Source organism: Mya arenaria, chromosome 6, assembly GCF_026914265.1.
Source record: "Mya arenaria isolate MELC-2E11 chromosome 6, ASM2691426v1".
Lineage (NCBI taxonomy): Eukaryota > Metazoa > Mollusca > Bivalvia > Myida > Myidae > Mya > Mya arenaria.
The window spans coordinates 62,440,526-62,454,900 of NC_069127.1; the positions used below are offsets into that span (position 1 = coordinate 62,440,526).

The window sequence follows — 14,375 nt, forward strand, 5'->3', positions numbered from 1 at the left end:
TTCTATTTATATATATATATATGTATGTTTTATCAATTATATTCGTATTGTTCTTGGTATAATAATAGTACAATATAGATTTAGTGAATACATTTTAGGAAAAGCGTTGTAAGCATTTGCTTTTAAAAAGAAAGGCGAGGAATATTTGGGGAATAGTTGAAAGCGAATATGGATTTTAAAATTGGCTAATTAAAGTCGGAACACCTTGAGAACGTGATATGTTAAATTTCACGTGTTTGAAAAAAAGGGTGTGAATTCGCAGTACCTAATGAAAGCGCTTGTTGATATATCAAAGTTAGAACCGTGTAATGAGTGTTTGTAGCAGAATTAACACCTTGGCATGGCTTGAGCACAATCGTCAGATTGTCAGTATATATAAAGGTGTGTTCAAATATATTGCATGTATGTTGTGTTCATTCTTGTTATTAAAAATGAAGAAAGTTGCAATTTTCGGGGACAGTCACGTCTGGCGACTAGGCGCATTCTGCAATGAGGACCTCAAGGTGCGTTGTTTTTTCATGTTCACTCACTATGAGTAGTATAAAACTAGGTGGAGCGATCTTTATAAAATAAAGATTTGGCTCCTTTTGCTGGGGAGCGATCTTTGCTTTTTGCTATCGTATATGGTCTATGGGAAATAACTCGTACAATGGAGTAAATAGGTGTATACAAGAGTGATGTACCTGTGAACTATGGGTTCTCGGTTTAGTGTGTCATATGAAGATGGGGGGAGGGGCGTACTTTTGTCGAGAGCCGTTACGGGTGATATGATATGGTTTAGTCATTTTTTTTTTTATAAATGAAACGGTTGTTTATGTTTTGGCTTCATTGATGCCGAGTTTGATCTACCGTCAGTACTACGCGGTGTCAGTATAAACACAATAGTTGGTGTATGGGAAATAACTTTTACATACGAGTACATGTGTCTTGTTTTTAGAGCATTATTTTCACTTTACTTACTCATAAGAAGAGAAACATTATATAAGCTTTTAGTTTTTCAATTTTGTTTTTAATGAAATGCTTAGTTATACCTATTAATATGTGTGCATTATTGTGTTTTGTATATGTGCTTACATATGTTTTAAAAGGTTTGTATTTACTTAATAAAAACAGCTCAAACTAAACTTGTTTTGGTTATACAAGTGCGTGTTAGACATGACATACTTTTAAAAGTATATTCGACCTACTATTAAAATAATTTAAATATTATCTGATATTTCACACGTTTTCGGAAATGACTTGTATTATAAAATTAATTTATGAAATAGCGATACTGACATTCATAATAATTGTGGGTCATGTATCATTACTAATCTGAGTTCCAAATCAGAAATATATGTAAATTATATTACTGTTTATGAAAGCGTTATTATATCATTAAATAAAATTGTATAAGTTAAACATTATATGGTATAATTTAAACATTACATTACCATGAGAATTAAACATCTTCGTTAGATATGAAAGTATTACATTTTAACATACCATCATTTTGAAAAGTCACTATGATAACCCTTTTTTAATTGAAAAATAAAATTGTGTTATGATTACTGGATGTCTCACATTTATGATTGTTAACCTATATATTTTCATCAGTCTACATTTAACCTTTGTTAAGTGAGGATGGCTAACCAACATTTTAGCATTGTGTTAACACAGCTTTTAAAGTGCCAGGTGGAAAACAGCCTGCTTTGCCACAAGGTGTGTTTTTGTTGTTGTTTTTTACGATTTATCAACTTATTTATTATATTAGAATTAAAATATCGTTTACGTTATTTTTTTTTTTTAGGAAAGACAATTACTCAGTAAGCTAGTTTTAGTATACCTAATATGATGATATTAAATTTGTGGGAATTTTGATATGTTTATCTTTTTTTTTTTTATCCGATTTGGTATTTGGTGGTTTGCCTCTTTAAGTTGTAAGCTTTTTATTGTAACTTTTTTAGAATGCTGCCTTAGAAAGAGAGATTGGTTCTTTAAAAGAACAAAATGCTGTTTTACAACAGCAAGGAACAATAATTGAACAAGTAAGTTGATTTTGCTGTTATTGAACCGACTTTGTGATTATAATTTGCTTTACTGAATTATTTAACAATTTCAAGTTATTTTTATTTTACTTCATGTGTGACATTTGAAAACCCAATTTGTTATGTCAAGACAGAATTAAGCCATAATGCATTGAAATACACACATTGACCAATTTAAATTTACAAGTAGAAAATTGTTTTGCAAACCACAACCAGATTCTTAATGTTTATTGCTGTTGTTTTTCAGTTAGAAACCGTGAGATCTCAATTATTGGGGATTCAACAATATATGGAAACTCAAAGGGAAAAGGAGAGGTGGGTTTTTTAAATATTTTTATTAAGGATGATACCTTTAGGAAGTATAACATCTTTTTAAATACAACAACTTAAATCAAACTTAAAAACAGTCAACAAACATTAACGTGACAATAAACTTTTGTTTTAAAAAAATACCCTTTTATACCGAATAATACTGTTATTGATAGAAAATTGACAAAAATGGATGTGATTGATTTTAGAATTAATGAAAAAATATTTACATTGGTAAAGGATGTAAAATGAACATGACAATGTTATGAGGTAAAATGTTGACATGCAAAAAAATATATGATGGGATATATGAGGTAGAATATATACGACATACAAAATATATGAGGTAGTATATGAGATTATATTAAAAACAGAATAGATATGAAACCGCATAAAATAAGGTTATCAAAAGTAAAAATACCTATGATAATTATTTTTACATCCACAAATATAAAATACATGAAATGTGATTCTATTGCAGTATCCAGAAGAACAAAACCCGAAATGTCTATCCGGTATGTAACATCATGTTATATTGAAAATAGAAGTTCAAAATTAGTTTTCAGTTAAAAAAAATTAAAAAAAAATGGATCATACATGAATACAAGATTAAATCAAGAGCAAGTTAGAACTAACACTGTAACTATGCATATGTATAACAACAGAAATAACACTAATGAAAAAAACTATCAATAGGAACAAAATAATACAACAAATAATTTTAGTTTTTAAACCTAAATAAGCGATCACGAAAGGTAACTGACTAGAGAAGCAGTCAATAGTTACATTGGCGTTTGATTTGAATTGACAATTTCCTACTGAGTGATATCCCTTTTCGAGCAGAGAAAATCTGTGACACCGCGTAAGACAACTAACTTGAATTGAGCTTATTATCGGTTTATTTTTGATAAATAAACATGTTGCGTGCATTAATGTAATATTGTACTTAAGTTTTACGAAATAACTTTTTACATTTAATAAATGTATCAGAAAATTTACTGTCTGTTTCTGTGATTTTCAATTAATCTTAATATGCAAATCATTTTGCAGTTTTAGCTCTTGTCCTTTTACTTATAGGTTCTTGTTTGTTTTTTCAGAGTCTTCTTCCACCCTATCAATGCGTATGTACCTCAAATACAACAGGAGACAGGAGGGATTGACGAGGACTTAGGAGGTATGGAGGAGTGACGAGGAGGCTTTAATGAGTTTCTAGTAGTGTTTTCCAAGCATTTGAGAAACGTGAGGGTTGCATTGTGCCCATTCCTTTAACAAATATACTTGTGTCGAATTAAAGTCAGTGTACGGCGAAATACCGTTGACAGATCTGCATTTATAATGGAACCAAACGAGAACGAAATTCGTCTATATTCGTGCCTTAAATGTAGGTACTTTTTCTTTTCCAGGAGGAATCTGTTGCACCATTTACGAGTATGGCATACCTGCGCGTATTATTCCTACACATGTATATGCTGCGAGCAAACGTTTCAGGATCGGAAAATATTTTTGTTGCATTTGAAGAAAAGACTTGGTACAAACCCGCGCGGTTAATGATGCTACTATAAAATCAAGTGTCATGAAGTTTTCAACCTCAGTGAGTGTTTGGATGACAAGTAGTCAAGTCGTACATTATTGGTAAAAAAATGGATCTATTGGATACACGAAAATATAAGATGAGGAGTAAATTAAAAAGCAGTGCCTCTCGAAACAGACATGAGCCTCTCTCCAAAATGTATATACGGATGGTTCTCCCGGCTGAACAGACGACAGCTATCGCCAAAAGCATGATTGACCGTCAGTCGAAACCTAAAGGGACTTGGATTGACTTGGAATTACAAAGAATGAAAGAAGCCAGCAAAAAACGAAAGGGCAAAGTGCTCAGTGCGGGTGTTATCGGTAATAAGGGCAACAAGAAACCTAGAAAGGTGGCACCATCTAGACAGAAAACGCCTAGACAAACTTCAGAAAAGTCCGAAAACATCGTTACCATCGGGCAGGTATAAAGCTGAATGTTTCACTCACTCTCCTCCTCATTAGCGCTTAAGGATTTTGTTGCGATGCACCAGTGTGATATTTGTTTGAAAAGTTTCGGAAGACGCGATAATATGTTGCGACATAAAAGGTCTGTGCATTCAAACGAAGATTCGGATGAAGACGCTATGTCTGACGTTACTGACCAAGAGGATATTTTTGGATCTGTTGATGAAAACGAGTCTGAAAACAGCGACGACGACATGTCTGTAACCTCGGAGAACTCTTCGGGTATTGATCCTTGGCAAGAGGTTGTCCATGAGGCTTTTCAAGAGTGTCAATCGCAGTACGAGGAGGAAGTGCGTGAACTTATGCAGGATGATACCGACCTTAGTGAAAGCGAAGCCAAGAAGGATGTCTTTGAGAATATGCGAGGTACTTACAGAAAGGCCCTGATGAATAGTCTTGGGGCAAAGCTGATGTGGTTTGACTCTATCAAGCGAGATACCATCTATAAAACCATAAAGAAAACAGTTAATCAACTTAAAGACACCGAGGACTACGACGAACAGGAAGCCGTAAAGTACGCCATCCTTAAGCGGAGATTTCTGTTCGATAAGGTCTTGGACAGTTACGACGTTCCTCAGTTGGATGCAGAGCAAGAGGAAGAAACAAAACAGTGAAAATCATTTAAAGATACTTTCGTTCGGACTAGAGTGCTTTGGGAATTTATTTGTTTTCAATCCTTACACAATGCAGAATACAGACGCCATTTAATTCCATAACACAATTGTATCTGATAGTTTTGCAACACTTACTTGTTTTGAAGTAAAATAAATGTCTTTAATGATGTAAAATAAAATGTCTTATAATACGAAACGGAGTTGTTGTTGTGTGTTTTAGTTGTAGTTTTATTTATGTTTTAAGCGTTTTCCATATAGAAACAAGCCAAATGTTGATGCTGGGTATCAACGACGCCGCCAGATCAGTTAAAAATAATAATGATTGCATTAAAATATTATGTTGATATTGTATTCAGTCATATAGTTTGTAAAAAGGTGTGCTTAAAATTAAACATCTCAACTGTCCAAATAATGAACTCATTTCATTGTACCGAGCATTAGGTTTAAAACTACAATTACTACCAAATTTAATCAAGTAAGTTTTTTATCTGGTTACAATTCATACATATTACATAAGTAATATTCTCGATGACATTTTATTACCCAGCTTGTATGTCTAAAGGACTGGTTACGTTCTATTTTTATGCCTATGTTATATGCGTTTACTAACACATTCATTGTGTATGTCATCTGCAACAGTGCAAATCCATCTTCGCCTTTGATATCTGCAACACTATATCTATAATATGCGTTTAAGTCTGCGCCCGTAACCAGACTGCTGTAAATGTGCCTTTTCGACTGGTGTTTCGAGTTCTTTTTCAATCCTAGTTTGACTATTGTTATCAATTTTAAAATAAAGCGAACTGTGCTGATTATATCCTTGTACAACATTGCTTGCCATTTTTTGGTGAAAAATATAGAGAGCCAATAGCGAGAAATGTCTATAATACTTCCGACCATCGTGAATTAAAACTCTGCTAGCAATCAAGCGATCTCCGTCTGATTGTTTCAATCGAACACATCCATGCTATTTGATAAACTCAACGCTCACATATTTTTGTTGTATTTTATACCTGTTTTTATAATACTGATACTGCATATTTTCTTAGTTCTTACTTGAAGATAAAAAATATCAAGTTACCTTCTGTTTTGGTTTTCTGATTTTCCTAAAGGTATAGAATGGACACGTCTAAAGAAAAGGGTAAACCAATCAGGTCTCGCTTACAGATCACATAACCCTACATGGGGGGGGGGGGTTACCTAAATGTAAAGAATGGAGAAGCCTAAAAAAGAGGTCAACCAATAAGGTCTCGCTTACAGTTAACATGATCCTACATGTTCCCATATGAAATTTTCGTCGGCCCGGAACTACGTTGACTAATTACATGTAAATTGAATCCAATGAATAATTAAGAAAATAGAATGTATGCAATTTAAGTTAAATATGTTGTGCTGCTCTAACGAGGTCATCCTTACAGACATATTGATATAAATATATAGTGCTTAAAGATAGATTTAGGGTTCTTCAATACATGTTTCGTGGAATGCATACGTATGACAATACGAAACATCAAGTCTGTTACACGCTTCACGTTTTATATAGTTCAATATAGCGTATTATAGTCAGGTGTGGCTATACAGAAAAGATGCGCTCTGTTGAACCCTTCTTTATCTTTATAAGTCCGCCATCTTTATTTATTTCCTTCCAACGGGAAACGAGGCTCTCCCCGAACACTTAAACAAGATCCTGACTCCTTCCTCCATCACTCAGAGGGCCTCCTGACCCCCTCCACAAACTTCCTTAGTCACTCCATGGGGCCTCCTGATACCCTCCTCAAACCTCCGGAGTCACTCCGAGGGCCTCCTAATACCCTCCTCAAACCTCCGGAGTCACTCCGAGGACCGTCTTACCCTTCCTTGAGCCTCGTTTCCCGTTGGAAGGAAATAAATAAAGATGGCGGACTTATAAAGATAAAGAAGGGTTCAACAGAGCGCATCTTTTCTGTATAGCCACACCTGACTATAATACGCTATATTGAACTATATAAAACGTGAAGCGTGTAACAGACTTGATGTTTCGTATTGTCATACGTATGCATTCCACGAAACATGTATTGAAGAACCCTAAATCTATCTTTAAGCACTATATATTTATATCAATATGTCTGTAAGGATGACCTCGTTAGAGCAGCACAACATATTTAACTTAAATTGCATACATTCTATTTTCTTAATTATTCATTGGATTCAATTTACATGTAATTAGTCAACGTAGTTCCGGGCCGACGAAAATTTCATATGGGAACATGTAGGATCATGTTAACTGTAAGCGAGACCTTATTGGTTGACCTCTTTTTTAGGCTTCTCCATTCTTTACATTTAGGTAACCCCCCCCCCCATGTAGGGTTATGTGATCTGTAAGCGAGACCTGATTGGTTTACCCTTTTCTTTAGACGTGTCCATTCTATACCTTTAGGAAAATCAGAAAACCAAAACAGAAGGTAACTTGATATTTTTTATCTTCAAGTAAGAACTAAGAAAATATGCAGTATCAGTATTATAAAAACAGGTATAAAATACAACAAAAATATGTGAGCGTTGAGTTTATCAAATAGCATGGATGTGTTCGATTGAAACAATCAGACGGAGATCGCTTGATTGCTAGCAGAGTTTTAATTCACGATGGTCGGAAGTATTATAGACATTTCTCGCTATTGGCTCTCTATATTTTTCACCAAAAAATGGCAAGCAATGTTGTACAAGGATATAATCAGCACAGTTCGCTTTATTTTAAAATTGATAACAATAGTCAAACTAGGATTGAAAAAGAACTCGAAACACCAGTCGAAAAGGCACATTTACAGCAGTCTGGTTACGGGCGCAGACTTAAACGCATATTATAGATATAGTGTTGCAGATATCAAAGGCGAAGATGGATTTGCACTGTTGCAGATGACATACACAATGAATGTGTTAGTAAACGCATATAACATAGGCATAAAAATAGAACGTAACCAGTCCTTTAGACATACAAGCTGGGTAATAAAATGTCATCGAGAATATTACTTATGTAATATGTATGAATTGTAACCAGATAAAAAACTTACTTGATTAAATTTGGTAGTAATTGTAGTTTTAAACCTAATGCTCGGTACAATGAAATGAGTTCATTATTTGGACAGTTGAGATGTTTAATTTTAAGCACACCTTTTTACAAACTATATGACTGAATACAATATCAACATAATATTTTAATGCAATCATTATTATTTTTAACTGATCTGGCGGCGTCGTTGATACCCAGCATCAACATTTGGCTTGTTTCTATATGGAAAACGCTTAAAACATAAATAAAACTACAACTAAAACACACAACAACAACTCCGTTTCGTATTATAAGACATTTTATTTTACATCATTAAAGACATTTATTTTACTTAAAAACAAGTAAGTGTTGCAAAACTATCAGATACAATTGTGTTATGGAATTAAATGGCGTCTGTATTCTGCATTGTGTAAGGATTGAAAACAAATAAATTCCCAAAGCACTCTAGTCCGAACGAAAGTATCTTTAAATGATTTTCACTGTTTTGTTTCTTCCTCTTGCTCTGCATCCAACTGAGGAACGTCGTAACTGTCCAAGACCTTATCGAACAGAAATCTCCGCTTAAGGATGGCGTACTTTACGGCTTCCTGTTCGTCGTAGTCCTCGGTGTATTTAAGTTGATTAACTGTTTTCTTTATGGTTTTATAGATGGTATCTCGCTTGATAGAGTCAAACCACATCAGCTTTGCCCCAAGACTATTCATCAGGGCCTTTCTGTAAGTACCTCGCATATTCTCAAAGACATCCTTCTTGGCTTCGCTTTCACTAAGGTCGGTATCATCCTGCATAAGTTCACGCACTTCCTCCTCGTACTGCGATTGACACTCTTGAAAAGCCTCATGGACAACCTCTTGCCAAGGATCAATACCCGAAGAGTTCTCCGAGGTTACAGACATGTCGTCGTCGCTGTTTTCAGACTCGTTTTCATCAACAGATCCAAAAATATCCTCTTGGTCAGTAACGTCAGACATAGCGTCTTCATCCGAATCTTCGTTTGAATGCACAGACCTTTTATGTCGCAACATATTATCGCGTCTTCCGAAACTTTTCAAACAAATATCACACTGGTGCATCGCAACAAAATCCTTAAGCGCTAATGAGGAGGAGAGTGAGTGAAACATTCAGCTTTATACCTGCCCGATGGTAACGATGTTTTCGGACTTTTCTGAAGTTTGTCTAGGCGTTTTCTGTCTAGATGGTGCCACCTTTCTAGGTTTCTTGTTGCCCTTATTACCGATAACACCCGCACTGAGCACTTTGCCCTTTCGTTTTTTGCTGGCTTCTTTCATTCTTTGTAATTCCAAGTCAATCCAAGTCCCTTTAGGTTTCGACTGACGGTCAAGCATGCTTTTGGCGATAGCTGTCGTCTGTTCAGCCGGGAGAACCATCCGTATATACATTTTGGAGAGAGGCTCATGTCTGTTTCGAGAGGCACTGCTTTTTAATTTACTCCTCATCTTATATTTTCGTGTATCCAATAGATCCATTTTTTTACCAATAATGTACGACTTGACTACTTGTCATCCAAACACTCACTGAGGTTGAAAACTTCATGACACTTGATTTTATAGTAGCATCATTAACCGCGCGGGTTTGTACCAAGTCTTTTCTTCAAATGCAACAAAAATATTTTCCGATCCTGAAACGTTTGCTCGCAGCATATACATGTGTAGGAATAATACGCGCAGGTATGCCATACTCGTAAATGGTGCAACAGATTCCTCCTGGAAAAGAAAAAGTACCTACATTTAAGGCACGAATATAGACGAATTTCGTTCTCGTTTGGTTCCATTATAAATGCAGATCTGTCAACGGTATTTCGCCGTACACTGACTTTAATTCGACACAAGTATATTTGTTAAAGGAATGGGCACAATGCAACCCTCACGTTTCTCAAATGCTTGGAAAACACTACTAGAAACTCATTAAAGCCTCCTCGTCACTCCTCCATACCTCCTAAGTCCTCGTCAATCCCTCCTGTCTCCTGTTGTATTTGAGGTACATACGCATTGATAGGGTGGAAGAAGACTCTGAAAAAACAAACAAGAACCTATAAGTAAAAGGACAAGAGCTAAAACTGCAAAATGATTTGCATATTAAGATTAATTGAAAATCACAGAAACAGACAGTAAATTTTCTGATACATTTATTAAATGTAAAAAGTTATTTCGTAAAACTTAAGTACAATATTACATTAATGCACGCAACATGTTTATTTATCAAAAATAAACCGATAATAAGCTCAATTCAAGTTAGTTGTCTTACGCGGTGTCACAGATTTTCTCTGCTCGAAAAGGGATATCACTCAGTAGGAAATTGTCAATTCAAATCAAACGCCAATGTAACTATTGACTGCTTCTCTAGTCAGTTACCTTTCGTGATCGCTTATTTAGGTTTAAAAACTAAAATTATTTGTTGTATTATTTTGTTCCTATTGATAGTTTTTTTCATTAGTGTTATTTCTGTTGTTATACATATGCATAGTTACAGTGTTAGTTCTAACTTGCTCTTGATTTAATCTTGTATTCATGTATGATCCATTTTTTTTTAATTTTTTTTAACTGAAAACTAATTTTGAACTTCTATTTTCAATATAACATGATGTTACATACCGGATAGACATTTCGGGTTTTGTTCTTCTGGATACTGCAATAGAATCACATTTCATGTATTTTATATTTGTGGATGTAAAAATAATTATCATAGGTATTTTTACTTTTGATAACCTTATTTTATGCGGTTTCATATCTATTCTGTTTTTAATATAATCTCATATACTACCTCATATATTTTGTATGTCGTATATATTCTACCTCATATATCCCATCATATATTTTTTTGCATGTCAACATTTTACCTCATAACATTGTCATGTTCATTTTACATCCTTTACCAATGTAAATATTTTTTCATTAATTCTAAAATCAATCACATCCATTTTTGTCAATTTTCTATCAATAACAGTATTATTCGGTATAAAAGGGTATTTTTTTAAAACAAAAGTTTATTGTCACGTTAATGTTTGTTGACTGTTTTTAAGTTTGATTTAAGTTGTTGTATTTAAAAAGATGTTATACTTCCTAAAGGTATCATCCTTAATAAAAATATTTAAAAAACCCACCTCTCCTTTTCCCTTTGAGTTTCCATATATTGTTGAATCCCCAATAATTGAGATCTCACGGTTTCTAACTGAAAAACAACAGCAATAAACATTAAGAATCTGGTTGTGGTTTGCAAAACAATTTTCTACTTGTAAATTTAAATTGGTCAATGTGTGTATTTCAATGCATTATGGCTTAATTCTGTCTTGACATAACAAATTGGGTTTTCAAATGTCACACATGAAGTAAAATAAAAATAACTTGAAATTGTTAAATAATTCAGTAAAGCAAATTATAATCACAAAGTCGGTTCAATAACAGCAAAATCAACTTACTTGTTCAATTATTGTTCCTTGCTGTTGTAAAACAGCATTTTGTTCTTTTAAAGAACCAATCTCTCTTTCTAAGGCAGCATTCTAAAAAAGTTACAATAAAAAGCTTACAACTTAAAGAGGCAAACCACCAAATACCAAATCGGATAAAAAAAAAAAGATAAACATATCAAAATTCCCACAAATTTAATATCATCATATTAGGTATACTAAAACTAGCTTACTGAGTAATTGTCTTTCCTAAAAAAAAAAAAATAACGTAAACGATATTTTAATTCTAATATAATAAATAAGTTGATAAATCGTAAAAAACAACAACAAAAACACACCTTGTGGCAAAGCAGGCTGTTTTCCACCTGGCACTTTAAAAGCTGTGTTAACACAATGCTAAAATGTTGGTTAGCCATCCTCACTTAACAAAGGTTAAATGTAGACTGATGAAAATATATAGGTTAACAATCATAAATGTGAGACATCCAGTAATCATAACACAATTTTATTTTTCAATTAAAAAAGGGTTATCATAGTGACTTTTCAAAATGATGGTATGTTAAAATGTAATACTTTCATATCTAACGAAGATGTTTAATTCTCATGGTAATGTAATGTTTAAATTATACCATATAATGTTTAACTTATACAATTTTATTTAATGATATAATAACGCTTTCATTAACAGTAATATAATTTACATATATTTCTGATTTGGAACTCAGATTAGTAATGATACATGACCCACAATTATTATGAATGTCAGTATCGCTATTTCATAAATTAATTTTATAATACAAGTCATTTCCGAAAACGTGTGAAATATCAGATAATATTTAAATTATTTTAATAGTAGGTCGAATATACTTTTAAAAGTATGTCATGTCTAACACGCACTTGTATAACCAAAACAAGTTTAGTTTGAGCTGTTTTTATTAAGTAAATACAAACCTTTTAAAACATATGTAAGCACATATACAAAACACAATAATGCACACATATTAATAGGTATAACTAAGCATTTCATTAAAAACAAAATTGAAAAACTAAAAGCTTATATAATGTTTCTCTTCTTATGAGTAAGTAAAGTGAAAATAATGCTCTAAAAACAAGACACATGTACTCGTATGTAAAAGTTATTTCCCATACACCAACTATTGTGTTTATACTGACACCGCGTAGTACTGACGGTAGATCAAACTCGGCATCAATGAAGCCAAAACATAAACAACCGTTTCATTTATAAAAAAACAATGACTAAACCATATCATATCACCCGTAACGGCTCTCGACAAAAGTACGCCCCTCCCCCCATCTTCATATGACACACTAAACCGAGAACCCATAGTTCACAGGTACATCACTCTTGTATACACCTATGTACTCCATTGTACGAGTTATTTCCCATAGACCATATACGATAGCAAAAAGCAAAGATCGCTCCCCAGCAAAAGGAGCCAAATCTTTATTTTATAAAGATCGCTCCACCTAGTTTTATACTACTCATAGTGAGTGAACATGAAAAAACAACGCACCTTGAGGTCCTCATTGCAGAATGCGCCTAGTCGCCAGACGTGACTGTCCCCGAAAATTGCAACTTTCTTCATTTTTAATAACAAGAATGAACACAACATACATGCAATATATTTGAACACACCTTTATATATACTGACAATCTGACGATTGTGCTCAAGCCATGCCAAGGTGTTAATTCTGCTACAAACACTCATTACACGGTTCTAACTTTGATATATCAACAAGCGCTTTCATTAGGTACTGCGAATTCACACCCTTTTTTTCAAACACGTGAAATTTAACATATCACGTTCTCAAGGTGTTCCGACTTTAATTAGCCAATTTTAAAATCCATATTCGCTTTCAACTATTCCCCAAATATTCCTCGCCTTTCTTTTTAAAAGCAAATGCTTACAACGCTTTTCCTAAAATGTATTCACTAAATCTATATTGTACTATTATTATACCAAGAACAATACGAATATAATTGATAAAACATACATATATATATATATAAATAGAAACACTGACATTCAATGTACTCTTGAACTGCATTGCATTAAGAAATAAATATTCCGACTTCAGATGTTTCTCTCATACACGCGTACTCTTACTTGTTACCTTCGTGTAAATAGAACAGAACAGATATTTTATTAAGACTTGTACAACGTACATCATCTTCTTAACCACAAATGAATAATAAATAAACAAACACATGGTATGACATAGGTTATACATAATATGAAATAGAATCATAAATACATTCAAAAAAATATTCACATCAGGTGAGGATGAACAAAACTATTATAATTATTAGTGAATATTTAAAGTTTATCTTCAAATACTCCTTTGTGTAAATACAAGATTTAATTTCTGGTTCACAGGAGCATCCCGTTTTGAACCTGACCGCCATTGGGGTTCAATACACATCGTATTATAGTCATCAGTGACAGCATGGTTCCAAGTACTGACCGCACGATAAGAATCTGTCACAGCGGGGTGTCATTACTGATAGATAACAGACATGGACCAATATCTCACAATGACATGTCCATATCGATATTGAGACGAATATTTCATGTATGAATTTAAATAGTATGCTTTATGATATTAAATCTTATTTTAAGCCTTTATTCATTAAATACACTTTCCTATCATTGTCATGACAAATGTTAAAATATGTTGATGATTCTTATTTAGGTACAGTGATGGTATTTATGTGAAATTGTGCAATTTGCATTTCTTTCTTCGCGAGATTGTGCAATGAAACATACCAAGCGATTCCACATAACAGTTGAGACACATACAAATCGTTATGATACACATAAGAACAATTGTATAAATTAGGCACACAATTGTTAGATATTCTTTTTCTTATGTACAAGTGATTCAAAGGTAATATT

The 14,375-nt window shown here is 33.4% G+C and overlaps 2 long non-coding RNA genes across 2 annotated transcripts; one reads left to right on the forward strand and one right to left on the reverse strand.

The window, feature by feature from the left end:
* Nucleotides 1-1,902: 1,902 nt before the first annotated feature.
* LOC128237271 (uncharacterized) lies at nt 1,903-2,851 on the forward strand. Its single transcript, XR_008261548.1, has 3 exons — nt 1,903-2,027; nt 2,275-2,342; nt 2,818-2,851. It is a non-coding gene; the product is annotated as an uncharacterized LOC128237271 (long non-coding RNA).
* Nucleotides 2,852-10,645: 7,794 nt separating this feature from the next.
* On the reverse strand, nt 10,646-11,594 carry LOC128237272 (uncharacterized). The gene is made up of 3 exons (XR_008261549.1): nt 11,470-11,594; nt 11,155-11,222; nt 10,646-10,679 (listed from the first exon to the last, which is right to left on the reverse strand). It is a non-coding gene; the product is annotated as an uncharacterized LOC128237272 (long non-coding RNA).
* Nucleotides 11,595-14,375: the final 2,781 nt, after the last annotated feature.